Here is a 16,030-nt window from a genome sequence, read left to right as displayed (position 1 = left end):
ATTTAAAATTCCAAATGTAATGTATGAGTATAAAATTTTGAGGCAGGTCCTATCTCCAAATGCAGCCACACTGAAGGTTAAGGATTCAATGTATGAATTGTGGGGAACACAATCGAGTCCTCCACAACAATCCTCCCAAAATTATGTTCTTGAGAAGTATAAAAGATAAATCTGTTTTCCTTCCAGAATTGGAGCCTAAAGGGGTAATGAGCCTGGAGGCTACAGGGTACTCAGAACCTCCATAGAACAGTAAACAGAAGTAAGTAAAAGTTAAATGAGGTCACGAGAGTGGGGCTTTATGAAGAGGAAGGAACAGCAGGAATGCTCATGCATGGCGGAAAGGCCACATGAGGACACAGAAAGAATGTAGTCCTTGACAAGCCACGGAGACCCCAGGAGAAACCAACCTTGCTGATATGCTGACCTTGGACTTTTGGACTCCAGAAATGTGAGAAAATATGTTTTTGTTGCTGAAGTCACCAGTTGGCAGCATTTTGTTATAGAAGCCCAAGAATACCTCGGCAGGTAGTATTGCTTCCTCATTTTCTGTCCATGCTACCATTCCACACCCCGCAGTGGCCTTTGCACTGCTCTGGGAATGGTTAGTAGTCCTACTAGTAAGGAAGTCACACCATCACGGAGTAAGAATGTACTCCTTCCATGAAGCAACTATCAAACTTTAAACTCAGTTATCCTGTGTGTCCTTTTCCTTATCTTTAAGGTGGTGTATGTATGAGGGGTGGGGGTGGGGAGCAGTGGTTGTTGAGAATTCTTGCACATCTTGTGGGAAGAAGAAGAGAGGAGATACTGTACTTTCTCCCAAAGCTGTTTTACCTCCCCAGCCATTCTGCACACTGACTGGGTTGTTGACTGTGGTTGTGGTGGGAGTGCTCTTTCTGGTGAAATGACATCTCCTGATAAAACCTGTGAAATGATCTCTCATTGCCAAAACTTGAGGAATTATCTCGAACTATCATGAGGCGTTCAGTCCTCTTTGTTTTCAGCTATAGGATTGAGTCATTTTCTAAAACAATAAGGAAGTTCTTTCTCCTCTACTACCATATCACCCTACTTTACAAAATTCCTAGCATTTTCCTAGAAACATAGTAATAATTCTATCAAAATTATTGAGGGTGGTTTTAGTATAAAACACATATGATAGAAATTATCTCTTGTCTGCTTCATCATTAATCAAAGCAACAAGGCAGAGTCCTTTGATAGCCAGATAAAGCATCTCAGGTAATATAATTCAGTGACTGAGCTGAGCAAATCTCTCTCTTGACCATTTGGTAAAGATTTCTTGTCATCTGATTGGGAAACAGGTTGTTTTCATAGCACTGACTGGTTCCATATCACTGTTCACTCCTCGGCCCTGGACCAATTATTTTGCTCCCAGTCACCTCAGGAATTTTCAAGATGTCAATTTTTCCTTGAGCAGAAGCCACAATAATGATTTCAGAAAAGATGGAGTTAAGAAATGGAAGTGAGGGTAAGAAAACCGCTTTTGTCCTCATCAAAATGCTAAGCACAGACACAGCTAGTTCCATACTATGCTGCCCAAACCAGGCCAAAACCTTTAGCGAACTTGACTGAAAACTGGGGTATAGCCAGAGGGGATTACATTTCATAGATGCTCAAGCTCAAATACTAGATATAACTGATCTCATAGCCACAAAGGCCCAATTCCTTACCTTATGATCCCCTGGATGTGTCACGGTCTAGCTCTGAGCCTGCTTCCACATGGAGAAAGCCTGCCATACTCCCTGGAACAGAGCGGGTGGGGTGGAGAGAGAGAGAGAGAAAAAAGAGAACATGAGCCATGCCTGCTCCCTGTGGCATCCCAGGCCACAGACACCTGCTCCAGCTCTGCTTCCCAGAGTCTTCACTTTGTATCCCACATCCCTCACCTTCTGAGATGATTGGCTTTTGCAATGCTCGATACTTTCATTGAAAAAAAAAAAAAGCATTTCCTGTCATCGGTAGTTACTCTTGGCTTTGCCCTACAACCTTGTTCAGGGTTTTATGTCAGTCACAAATAACTACTAGGAGTATTTTCATCAATATCTAGGAGATTCAGTCCATGGCTGCAACCAACAACCTTAACGTGGTTCTTGCTGGGTGTCAGCAATCAAATCTTCCACCAGCATGAGATGAGATCATGTCCCAGAACTTTCTCTCATTTTCTGGTTTCTAATTCTATTTGTGTGTGGATAACTCCTTGAATAACAAAATCAGATACATACACCCATGTTTAAAAGCAATTTTTTAGAGGCAGTGAAATCTACAATTTTGGAAAAAATAATCCTAAAAGAAGTGCTATCTAGAGATCAAACTTACCACAAATAAGATAAATTTGATATTTTAATGGATTTGATTCTTTGCTTTTTTTCCTTTGCTTTCATTTTTACCACCAAAAGTCAATCGAAATAGACTTTCAGAAAGAAATATTTGTCCTCAAGAGCAAATCCAAGCCCCTAACTTCTTGAAAATTTGAGATTGCATTTTTTTATTTAGGTTTCAAAACTCCAATTCATAAAAGTACAATTTTTAAAAATGCCCTTATCTTTAGAAGTCTCTACAAAAAGAAAGCTTCCCAAATGTAAGAACACAGTCCTAAGATGCAGACAGTAGATCAGCCTCCACTTCCACAGCAAACCCCTAGGGGAGAGAGTCTTCCATTGGTAGCCTCCATAGACGCAAGATCCCTGTAGCTAGAGACGGATTCTTCTGCCACCTTCAATCTTCAAACCTAAGAGAAGTGGCCAGCATAGAATGATCCAGCCCCTTCCTCCTAAATGTAATAAAACTATAATTGCTAACCCTGTAAACCAGTCTTGCACAGAGAAATACAATCTAGTACATGAAATATTACTCTAACTACACCACCATCACTTTAAAAAATAACTTAAACTCCAAAGACTGAGATGTTTTAATGAAATGAGGCGAGGCAAGCCTTTTTTTCCAAGACTGTTCAGCCCAGCATCAAGCTCCGAGTCTGACAGTACCGAGCTACATGACTCTCCAGGGACCTCAATGCCAGACTGAGCCTTCTAGTGGGCCTTACCAACTCCCAAGGCTCAGGCCCTGGTATAAGAGCCCCATTACTCCAAATCTGCATAATCACATTTTTTTCCCCTTAAAGCCTTGGCCTCAGGGACTACCTTGCAAAAGGAAATGCCAATTTACCATTAAACATTTAATAAAGAAAAGACAACAAAGAAAATCCCCTTTTAATCACACTGCATGTTTGAGACAGCTTTCATGATGAAAATTGCTAAACCGAAACCACAGAGAATTTTTCTTTGTGGAAAAGTTCTTAAAATTTTTCTTTCTGGAAACAAGGGATTTGTCCACTTCTTCCCAGGAAGCATAAATTTGCACTCTTCACCAGGCACTGGGCAAGGCTCTGGGGCTACAGTTAGGGAAGAGCCTTGCTCTCTGTAAGCAATGTACATTTCTTTGGAGGAAACACACTGGAGCTTCCACCAGTATCAGGCAGAATAAAACATACATCAAATATAAACCATAGGCAAAATACTATGGGTACTCAGAAGCAATAATGATAATGACGATGATGCTACAGGTGATGATAAAATATCAATAATAGAACACTTCCATTTTTAAAGGACAGGTACTCTGCAAAGCAATTTATATACCCTGTAGTAGAGTCTTCATGATACTTCTATGTGATGGGTTCTATTATTACCTCCATTTCACAAATATGGAAACTGAGGCATGCAGAGGAAGGAATGCCTCGGTGGGTTTCAAGCAGACAGAACGTTCTCATTGAGGATGTTAGTGAAGCCATAGCCTCGGAAGATGAATGGGGATTTAAATAGATGGAGTAGGAAGAAGGGAGAGACAGAAGGATGTTCAGACCAAGGAAAGAAAGTATAAGAGATAAAGAACCAAGCTAAACAAAGTAAAGGGACGGTTGTGCTGAACATGGAAGGAGGGCAGTGCTAAAAATGAAATAAAGCATTTAAAACAGTTGCAACAGTACCACACACCTAACAGACCCTCAACAAATTTGATGTTGTGAAGTGAGGTAATGACTATTTCTCAGCACCAGCCTCACTTTCACTTCTACTGGGCTGTATTGATATTTGCTTCTTGCTCATGCTTCAGACACTTATTATTATTTTTTATTCTTTAACCTGTATTATAACTCCTTTCTCCTATAAACTGAAGGGCAATGCAATCACAGCTGAGCAATGGGCTGGGATACCAAACAAAAGTTTTAAATGTGAAATAGGAAAAAAAAACCCTACCTTGTCAACACATCAGCATTGAATGAAAGTTGCCACTTGATAACAGGAAAAGAATGTGGAGGGTAAATGAAAGCCATAAACTATTGCTCCAGTGCCAGGAGAAATAAACCAGATGTTCTCTGGTAAAAGCCTACTTCACGCCAGTACTTTCTCTATGGTATCTCTCCAAACTCTACCAGCAAGGCACTATTATCCGTATTTTACAGATGAGAATACTGATACTGACAGATGTGAAATCTTGCCTGAAATCACTGCAGTTAGCAATGGCAGATTCCACTTTCAAAACCTTGTCTATCTGACTCTCAATCCTGTGTTCTTTCCACTATGATGCATTGTATCCACGAGAACTAAGAGTCAATCAGGATATTATTTTTATCTCAATCTTTCTCTCCCCGGCCCCAACCTATATGTTATATAATATGACATATTTGATAAATGTTTTTTTTAACTTACTCAATACCATGAATAGATATTGAGTCAGTTAAGCTTTAGGATCCCAGAGCAAGTTTTCATGCATAAGAACTTGAGAAACAATCATGAATAAAACAAAGCTATAAGAATGGCTCTATTCATCACTGTGTTGGTATATTAAATAAAAAATATGAAAACAATGGTAAACACTACTCAAATAATTAAATAATTTTAGTATTTTAAAAGACTGTCCTTAAGTTAAAATGGTTAATCTTTCAAAAAGCTGGAAAAGCTGTTTGAGAGAGTTGGGAAAAGAACCACATCAAAGCTGTGAAAAACAGAATTTCGTGACTGCATGCAAGCCTGTCTCTGACCATCTTCTAAACACTGCCTTTATGAGCTGTTGCTCCTCCTGCAGATTCCAGTGATTAGCCAAAATGTTATTTTCATAAGATAGAGAAAATTGAGACTTTATCTAAATAGAAAGCTTTGCCACTGTCTGATTTAAAATTTCACTCAAAATCACCTAGAATTGGTTTAACTTTGTAACTGGAAAAGTAGCAAAAGTGTGATGCTATTGATTAAACCATACACATAGAAATGATAAATTTGCACCCTTCATCTGATACTAATCAAGCCTATGTCAGTGTAGGGCTGTATAAATTTCAAAGCAGTTATATATATTTATCTTGGCATTGAATTTGGTCAACATTCCTCTGGAGTAAATAGCATAGAAAAAAGAATCAGCATTTTATGTTAAGAAAACTGGAGGCCTGGAGACATTAAATAGCTTTCTTACAGGCTCAGAGTTTGGGGAAAGTTAGTGAGGACTGGACTTCTTGTCTCAGTAACTCCTAGCCTGATGTTTGTTCTACTGCTCTAGCATCTCATGACACAAGCGAAGGCACTATGGATACCGTGTCCCTTGTTGGGCTCCCAGGCGGCGCTAGTAGTAAAGAACCTGTTTGCCAAAGCAGAAGGGACATAAGACATGCAGGTTCGATCCCTGGGTCAGGAAGATCCCCTGGAGGAGGGCATGGCAATCCACTCCAGTATCTTTGTCTGGAGAATCCCATGGACAAGGGAGCCTGGTGAGCTACAGCCCATAGGGTCACAGAGTCGGACACGACTGAGAGACTTTCACTTTCACTGTGAGGATTCTATAGCAACAGAGATGGGATCTGAGACTCTGATGCCTTAAAAAGTGCCAGGGCATTCCTGATCAGAAAATCTTGGCAACTATCCATTTGGTAAAAATCCCAGCTGAGAGCAATATACTGCAAAATACTTTTCTTTGGAAATTCAAGCTCATATTAATTGCAGTTAAAATTTCTTTAATATTCCTAGAGATAATTTTAACAATGGAATCAAAATATGAGTTACTTCAGTTCATGGTTCATTAAAATGTTGTTTATGAATAATGTTTTTAAGAACAACACAGTATGATCACAACTGCAATAGGTATAGAAACAAAGCAAGTATTATTTTGGGTGAATGGATTAATATTTTATGTAAAGTGAATATGCATACAATTAAAAATAGAGTTATCTTTAAATACCATCAAGAAAGAGAAAAAGTAAAAAGAAAAGATAACTACAGAACTGTAAATTCTTCTAGAACTACACTTAGAAACTCAGTTTCCATCCTAGGCACCTCTTGACTTGATTCTATTGTTGACTGCCTAGATGCTTACTTGATAATGATGTAAGTAGGCGAGCCATGAACTGTGTATAAAGGCTTCCCACAATTCATTTATTCATTCATTCAACAAATATTTTTTGAACTCTGATCACATAGTAGGTACTGTGCTAGAAGCTAGTTTTACAAGGTGATGCAAACTCAGGATCTTTTCTCCCAGGATTTATAATCTATTGGGAGTTGAAGAAGAGTAAAGTGATAACTATAAATAAAGGAGCTATGAGTACACAGGAAAGGAAATTACTCAAATCTGAGTGCCAGATTTCAACTACCATTTAAACTGAGAAGCAAAGATGAATAGAAGTTGGTCAGGTGAAGAGTGGTAGGGGAATGCTCCAGGTAGAGGAGATATTTGTGTAACATCCTATAAGTGAAACAGAGCCTGAATCACACATGGAACTGAAAGAAATTTAGTGTACAAACAGCAGGTTGTCAGGGGGAGAGAGGGATGAAAAAAGCCTTAAAAGATAAGCAATGCCAGATCATCAGAATTCTGGACATTAAAGTATTATAAGCAGTATAGAGAGATATGATTAGGTTTGTGTGTTTGAGACGCATCCTACTGGCTATAATATGAAGAATGATTGAAAGAAGGAATGTCTAGAGTTTTATTAGAAAGCTTTTTTCATAGTTGAAATGAGATATGGACTAGACTAGAACAGTAGCAGGGGGGATGGAGGGAGGTAGGTTTATTCAATAGAAACACCTGACTCAGTGAGTGATTACACATAGGAGTAAGGGGAAAGGAAGCTCCAAGGAAAATGTTAAAGTTTCTGACTTGAGGAACTGAGTACGTGATTATTGCATTTCCTATTTTTTGAGTAGGAAACATAGAAGAAAAGCATATTTTAGGAAGTTGAAGTGATTTCGAGGGGCTCAAGTTATATCCAAGTAGAATATAAAACAGGTAGCTTTATATATATATGTATATATATATATGTATATATCTGAGTCTCTGAGCTGGGACCATGCATTTAACAGGCATCACCAGAATTCTATGCTGCAACTAATAAGAGATGTTTCATCTTTTTAAAAAACTGCAGAATCAAATGAAAGATGCTGTAGTAGCAGCATAGTTTTTACATCTAAAAACAGGCCATCCCAGTCTCAGATTTAACTCATCATCTAGAAAGGGGAAGTTTCATTTGAATAGCTAGATGTAACCACAAGGCCCATGCTGATGCAAGAAGAGTTGGTCCTGAGTATACTGTTTGGATCTCTCCTGGTCCCATTTACCAGGGCACTCTGGGTGTGTCTCTAGGGAAAGAGCTGCATAGGAGTTTGAAATGGCATTATTGGTTATTAACAGCTGAAAAATGAAACAGGCCTACATGTGCATTAGGCTCCTGAGACTAAGTATAACGTTAGGAAAAGTAAAGACAATCATCAAATTACAAGAGAAGAGGAAAAAATAAGAGAACTACAAAACAACCAGAAAACAGTTAACAAAATGGCAATAGGTACATCAGTTCAGATCAGTTGCTCAGTCATGTCCGACTCTTTGCAACCCCACGAACCGCAGCACACCAGGCCTCCCTGTCCATCACCAACTCCTAGAGTTTACCCAAACTCATATCCACTGAGTCAGTGATGCCATCCAACCATCTCATCCTGTCATCCCCTTCTCCTCCCACTTTCAAGCTTTCCCAGCATCAGGGTCTTTTCAAATGAGTCAGCTCTTCACATCAGGTGGCCAAAGTATTGGAGTTTCAGCTTCAACATCAGTCCTTCCGATAAACACTCAAGACTGATCTTCTTTAGAATGAACTGGTTGGATCTCCTTGCCGTCCAAGGGACTCTCAAGAGTCTTCTCCAACACCACAGTTCAAAAGCATCAATTCTCCAGCGCTCAGCTTTCTTTATAGTCCAACTCACACATTCATACATGACTACTGGAAATAGGTACATACTCATCAGTAGTTATTTTAAGTGAAAAAGCATGCTTCAACTCAAAAGACATAGAATGGCTGAATGGATTTAAAAATGTATATATGATGCCACAAGAGATTTTCACATCTAAAGTTAAGAAGTTGACAATGAAAAATGGAAAAATGTACTCCATTCAAGTGGGAAAAAAGGAAAGCTGTGATAGCAATACTTAGACAAAACAGACTAAAACAATAACTGTAACAAGATACAAAAAAAGGACATTATATAATGATGAAAGAATTGATCCAACAAAAAGTACAATTGTACAAATATATGCACCCAACATAGGAGCATCTAAATACATAAAGCAAATGTTAACAAGCATAAAGGAGAAACTGACAGTAATACAATACTAGTAGGAGACTTTAGCATCCCACTTACATCAATGAATGCTTCATCCAGACTGAAAACCAATAACAAAATGCTGGTCTTAAATGACACATTAAAGCAGACGAACTGTCTCTGTCTCTCTCTCTCTCTCTGTGTATATATATATATATGTAAGTGGGGGGAGATGGAGACAGACAAAATATTCCACTTTAAAACAGTAGAATACACATTCATTTCAAGTGCATGTGGAATATTCTCCAGGATAGATCATATACTACATCACAAAATAAACCTTGGTAAACTTCAATTAAAATCATGCCAAGCATCTTTTCTGACCACAATGCTATGAGACTACAAATCAAGTACAAGGAAAAAAAAAACTGGAAAAAAAAAAAAACAAAAAACAACCCACAAACATGTGGAGTCTAGACAGTATGCTACTAAATAACTAATGAGTCACTGAAGAAAGCAAAGAAATAATAAAAAAATACTTGGAAGACACATGAAAATGAAAACACAACAATCCAAAATCTATGGGACACAGCAAATACTATTATCAGGTCAGTTCAGTTCTGTCGCTCAGTCGTGTCTGACTCTTTGCGACCCCATGAATCGCAGCCTCCCTGTCCATCACCAACCCCCGGAGTTCACTCAGACTCACGTCCATCGAGTCCGTGATGCCATCCAGCCATCTCATCCTCTGTCATCCCCTTCTCCTCCTGCCCCCAATCCCTCCCAGCATCAGAATCTTTTCCAATGAGTCAACTCTTCGCATGAGGTGGCCAAAGTACTGGAGTTTCAGCTTTAGCATCATTCCTTCCAAAGAAATCCTAGGGCTGATCTCCTTCAGAATGGACTGGTTGGATCTCCTTCGCAGTCCAAGGGACTCTCAAGAGTCTTCTCCAACACCACAGTTCAAAAGCATCAATTCTTCGGCACTCAGCCTTCTTCACAGTCCAACTCTCACATCCATACATGACTACTGGAAAAACCATAGCCTTGACTAGACGGACCTTAGTTGGCAAAGTAATATCTCTGCTTTTGAATATGCTATCTAGGTTGGTCATAACTTTTCTTCCAAGGAGTAAGCGTCTTTTAATTTCATGGCTGCAGTCACCATCTGCAGTGATTTTGGAGCCCCAAAAAATAAAGTCTGACACTGTTTCCACTGTTTCCCCATCTATTTCCCATGAAGTGATGGGACCGGATGCCATGATCTTCGTTTAGAGGGAATTTTATAGCAGTACAAGTCCACCTCAGGAAATAAGAAAAAGTGCAAATAAATAACCAAATATAGAGCTTCCTTGGTGGCTCAGTGGTAAAGAATCTGGCTGCTAAGGCAGGAGATACAGGTTCGATCCATGGGCCAGGAAGATTCCCTGGAGAAGGAAATTGCAACCCACTTCAGTATTCTTGCCCGGAAAATCCCAGAGGAGCCTGGCAGGCTGCAGTCCATGGAGTGGCAAAGAGTCAGACAGAACTTAGCAACTAAACAACAACAAACCAAACAGACACCTAACAGAACTAGTAAAAGAAGAGCACGCAAAACCCCAAACTGGTAGAAGGAAAGACATGATAAAGATCAGAGCAGAAATAAACAAGACAGAGACTAAGAGAACAATATAACAGATCAATAAAACTAAGAACTAGCTCTTTGAAAAGATAAACGAAAGTAATAAACTTTTTGCTAGGGCCATCAAAAAAAAGAGAGAGGGCCTAAAACAATAAAACCAAAAATGAAAGAGATGTTATAACTGACATCACACACAAAAAAAGCAAAGGATCATAACAGATTACTACAAATAATTAAACACCAATAAATTGGACAACCTAGCAGAAATCCATAAATTTCTAAATGCATACAATCTCCCAAGACTGAATCAGGAAGAAACAGAAAATATGAACAGATCAATTGAATCAGCCATCAAAAAATTCTCAGTCAACAAAATTTCAGGCCAAAGGCTTCACAAGTGAATTCTACCAAACTTTTTTTTTTTTTTTTTTTTTCTTTTTTTTTTTTTTTTATTAAATTTTAAAATCTTTAATTCTTACATGTGTTCCCAAACATGAAACCCCCTCCCACCTCCCTCCCCATAACATCTCTGTGGGTGATCCCCATGCACCAGCCCCAATCATGCTGTATCCTGCGTCAGACATAGACTGGCGATTCAATTCTTACATGATAGTATACATGATAGAATGCCATTCTCCCAAATCATCCCGCCCTCTCCCTCTCTCTCTGAGTCCAAAAGTCCATTATACACAGCTGTGTCTTTTTTCCTGTCTTGCATACAGGGTCGTCATTGCCATCTTTCTAAATTCCATATATATGTGTTAGTATACTGTATTGGTGTTTTTCTTTCTGGCTTACTTCACTCTGTATAATCGGCTCCAGTTTCATCCATCTCATCAGAACTAATTCAAATGAATTCTTTTTAACGGCTGAGTAATACTCCATCGTGTATATGTACCAAAGCTTCCTTATCCATTCATCTGCTGATGGACATCTAGGTTGTTTCCATGTCCTGGCTATTATAAACAGTGCTGCGATGAACATTGGGGTACATGTGTCTCTTTCAATTCTGGTTTCCTCGGTGTGTATACCCAGCAGTGGGATTGCTGGGTCATAAGGTAGTTCTATTTGCAATTTTTTAAGGAATCTCCACACTGTTCTCCATAGTGGCTGTACTAGTTTGCATTCCCACCAACAGTGTAGGAGGGTTCCCTTTTCTCCACACCCTCTCCAGCATTTGTTGCTTGCAGATTTTTGGATCGCAGCCATTCTGACTGGTGTGAAGTGGTACCTCATTGTGGTTTTGATTTGCATTTCTCTGATAATGAGTGATGTTGAGCATCTTTTCATGTGTTTGTTAGCCATCCGTATGTCTTCTTTGGAGAAATGTCTATTTAGTTCTTTGGCCCATTTTTTGATTGGGTCGTTTATTTTTCTGGAATTGAGCTGCATAAGTTGCTTGTATATTTTTGAGATTAGTTGTTTGTCAGTTGCTTCATTTGCTATTATTTTCTCCCATTCAGAAGGCTGTCTTTTCACCTTGCTTATAGTTTCCTTTGTTGTGCAGAAGCTTTTAATTTTAATTAGATCCCATTTGTTTATTTTTGCTTTTATTTCCAGAATTCTGGGAGGTGGATCATAGAGGATCCTGCTGTGATTTATGTCTGAGAGTGTTTTGCCTATATTCTCCTCTAGGAGTTTTATAGTTTCTGGTCTTACATTTAGATCTTTAATCCATTTTGAGTTTATTTTTGTGTGCGTCTACCAAACTTTTATAGAAGAATTATTACCTATCCTTCTCAAACTATTTCAAAAAATTAAAGAAGGAATGCTTCCAAACTCATTCTACAAGGCCAGCATCATTCTGATACCAAAGCCAAACAAGGACACCTTAAAAAAGAATATTACAGGCCAGGTTCACTGATGAACATAGGCATACACATCCTCAACATAATATTAGCAAATCAAATTCAACAATACTTTAAAAGGATCACACACTGTGATCAAGTGGAATTTATTCTAGTGCTGCAGGAATGGTTCAACATCCACGAAGAAATCAATGTGATATGCCGCATTAACACACTGAAGAATAAAAACCACCATTATGATCCTGCACCACCTATATCCTGGCTTCAGTGTCTACTTTCCGGTGGACTCAAACTGGGCAGAACCTGGGAAGTCTTTAGCATGTACTCGAATTTTATATTTTCCTTTATGAAAATTACCTGGGAGGCATATACTCTGTGGTGCCAATAAGAAATATAATAATAATAATAATGGCTAATATATACCAAGCACTGAGTCAGATGCCTTACACAGATTTGGTCCCAAGACAAACCATATGAGATAGAGCTATCATTACCTCTGTTTTACTACTCCTTACTTCTTGGTATAAAGATTTCCAAGGAGGAAAGGAACCATCCTAGATTTTTATTCATTCGTTTTTATTCATTCCAGGCAAATTTTACCCTGTATCTTAGGAAAATGTGTAAGATTAGCACCCACTTAAGAAAGTGAAGAAGTCTGGGGGAGCCTGGGAATAGTCAGTTAGGTAGGAGGCAAACCCCTTGCTTGACAGTTGGTTGAATGAGTGGCCAAGCCTGCACAGAAGGAAGGAATACCAGGTTATGGTTGGCTATCCTGGCCTGCATTAAAAGCAACACTCCTCCCAGGGAGTCTGTGTTTAACATATAAATAAGTAATCCAAATGTAAATTGCAATCCCTACAGTGCCTTCGTCCTTTTTTTTCCATTTGAGATATAAAAAGCATCTACAAACATATGCTCCTGCTGGATTTTTCTCTGTGGCCTGCTCCAAAAAGACACTTCAAAAACAACTGCCCACAGTCTTTTTCAGAGCCTGCATCTCTGGTGTGTCACTTGCAAAGGACAGAAATACTCCATGCGTGGTTAAAGGCGGTGCCAAGAGAAAGCATGGAAGATTTATTTTTTAGCTGATTAGGTTACGTATTAATGAGGGACACGATTGAAGCGACTTAGCAGCAGCAGCAGCAGTTCAAAAAAGAAGCTCACAGCTCTTCGCATTAGAGGTGTCCCCTTCCGCTCAGTGTTGAATTAAACTGAACTATAGCCACAAGGGAGGAGTGTAACAGGTCACTTTTAACAAGAGTGTCCTGAAGAGGGACCACTGTGCTTCCCCCCACACCACCTCCTGGCTCTTGGGCTATAGCCATTATAATTAATGTTAATTATAATGCTGTGGCACTTTAAATGTCAATTTCAGTCTGTGACTTAAAGAAAAGCAAAATGATAAAACCCAACATTAAAGCAGTCAGAACAACTTTTAATTTGGTTAAGGAGCAAGCTCTCTCTTTGAAGTCCTAAATCTCTGCAATTGCTACTACAGCAGGAAACAAGCAAACGAATGAATAAAAATCTAGAATGGTTCCTTTCCTCCTTGGAAATCTTTATACCAAGAAGTAAGGAGTAGCATTTTGGATACAGTTGAGGTACTGGGTTATAAAATGAGTCCTTTTGGGGGGCTTTTTTTGTGAATTCAATATCAAAATCTAAACAGACAGCAATATTATGATCTGAATACAAAAGAGTTTATGCCAGTTAGAGCTGCAGCATAGGGTTTCTGAACGTGTGAATGACATTCCAGCAGCTTCCTGCCTCTCAAGTCTTCTGAATATGAACTCTTAAAGCCTAGGAAGAATTTCCCAGATAACTAAACCATGTTTGCATATTTGAGAAGGAAAATGCTAATAACTGAACTGAACTGAATTGAGAGTTAATTATTAAGTCTAACTGGTAGCAGTAAATGATTATATTACAACGTTTTTCAAAGATTAATGTATGACTTCACAGCTTTTTTTGTAGTGGACTCAAATAACCTTTAAAAATATGGTAATCACAGTTCTCTTCCTGAAGACACCTGTATTCCTGAGAAGAAAGCATTTCCTCCCCCGTTTTTTTCTGTTGTGATCAGTAGGGCACTCAATGAAAAAAAGGGAAAAAGGTGCTTGGATTTATGGGGGACAAAATTTAAAATTCACTCAGATATACTTTGTTGTTTCCTTATCATCTTCTTTATTCAGAATTGGAAACAGATGCTGGACTTCCCGTGGTCCAGTGGCTGGGAGTTTGCCTGCCAATGCAGGGGACATGGGTTTGATCACTGGTCTGGGAAGATTCCACGTCCTGTGGAACAACTAAGCCTGTGTGCAGCAACTACTGAGCCTGCACTCCAGAGCCCACGATCCGCAACAAGAGAAGCCTCTGCAATGGGAAGCCTCAGCACTGCAACTAGAGAGTAGCCTCCGCTTGCCACAACTACAGGAAGGCCACGTGCAGCAGTACGGAACCAGGGCAGCCAAAATAAATGAATTAATTGAAAAAAAGAAACAGATGTTGTCAGGGTTGGCCAGGGCCAGTGGTGTGTGAGATGAGTAAGGAAGTTGGTAGGGTGCAAAATTTAAGGAGGTCCTCCCTTTCAGAATCATGCAATGCTTGACACAACCACAGGGACCCACCTCACTTCAGTACAGCTCAGTGAAACCAGAATGGAGCTTTCGCTCTGGCCTGTGACCATTAGCACACTGTACTGCACTTCATCTTTCATCTATTTATTCACTCAATAAATATTTATTGAGCATCTGATATGTAGCAGGTACTACTCTTGGTGTTCGACAAACAAAATCAACAAAATTTCCTGCACTCACATTCCCAGAAAGGAACACAAACAACAAAAAACAAACATAATAAATAAGACAATGTCAGAACGGGCTAAGTACTCTGGCTAAATAAAAAGAGAAAGGATAAGGGAAACCAGGAGTGCCAGAAAGGGCTACAGTTTTGGATGGAGGTTTCTATATTTATAAGGATCAGTGGACATGGGCCTCCCAGGTGGCTCAGTGGTAAAGAATCCACCTACCAGTGCAAGAGACCTGGGTTTGAACTCTGGGTTGGGAAGATCCCCTGGAGAAGCAAACGGCAACCTACTCCAGTATTCTTGCCTGGGAAATCCCATGGACAGAGGAGCCTGGCGGATCACAAAGAATCAGACATGATTGAGCAACTAAACAACAACTGGACATCAGTGAGAACACATTTAAGCCATTGCTTGAGGTACATGTGGAGTAAGCCAGGCAGATATTGGGTGGGAAGGCATTCCGAACATCAGGAACAGTCTGTGCAAATGCCCTGAACAAGAATGTGCCTAATGTGTTTAAAAAACAGCAAATAGGTAAGGAAATGTAGTCAGAGAGGTGAGAGAGTACAAGGGGACTTACTATACATTGTAAGGACCATGGATTAAATCCTGAAAGAAATAAGGAGTCACTGTGAAATTTCAAAATAATCTGTGCCAAGTTTAGTAGGACTACTCTGGCCATCTTGCTGATAGCAACCATAGCAAGGAGCAAATGTGAAAGCAGGGAGACAAGTTAGGCTACCATAATACACTAAGCCAAAGATGATGGTAGACTGGCTTACCCTGGTGATGGAAAGTGGTTGTATTCTTGAATCTCTTTTAAAGGTAGCCACCAGAATTCCTGATGATTTGGATACAGGGTGAGATAGAGGTGAGACAGGGGTGAGATAGAAGTAACTTTAAGATATTTGGTCTGAGTGAATGGAAAGAGGGCATTTCCATGTTCTGAGATGAGAATGAATACAGATGTGGGCAATTTTAGGATAAGGACCCCAATTTTGATTTTTGAAAAATGTGAGATGGTGTAAGACTTCTAATTGAAGATCCTGAGGGCTTCCCTTGTGGCTCATCTGGTAAAGAATCTGCCTCCAATGTGGGAGACCTGGGTTTGATCCCTGGGTTGGGAAGATCCCCTGAAGGGAAAGGCTACCCACTCCAGTATTCTGGCCTGGAGAATTCCATGGACTATATAGTCCATGGGGTT

Source organism: Capricornis sumatraensis, chromosome 6, assembly GCF_032405125.1.
Source record: "Capricornis sumatraensis isolate serow.1 chromosome 6, serow.2, whole genome shotgun sequence".
NCBI lineage: Eukaryota > Metazoa > Chordata > Mammalia > Artiodactyla > Bovidae > Capricornis > Capricornis sumatraensis.
Note: the sequence above shows the minus strand (reverse complement) of the source record.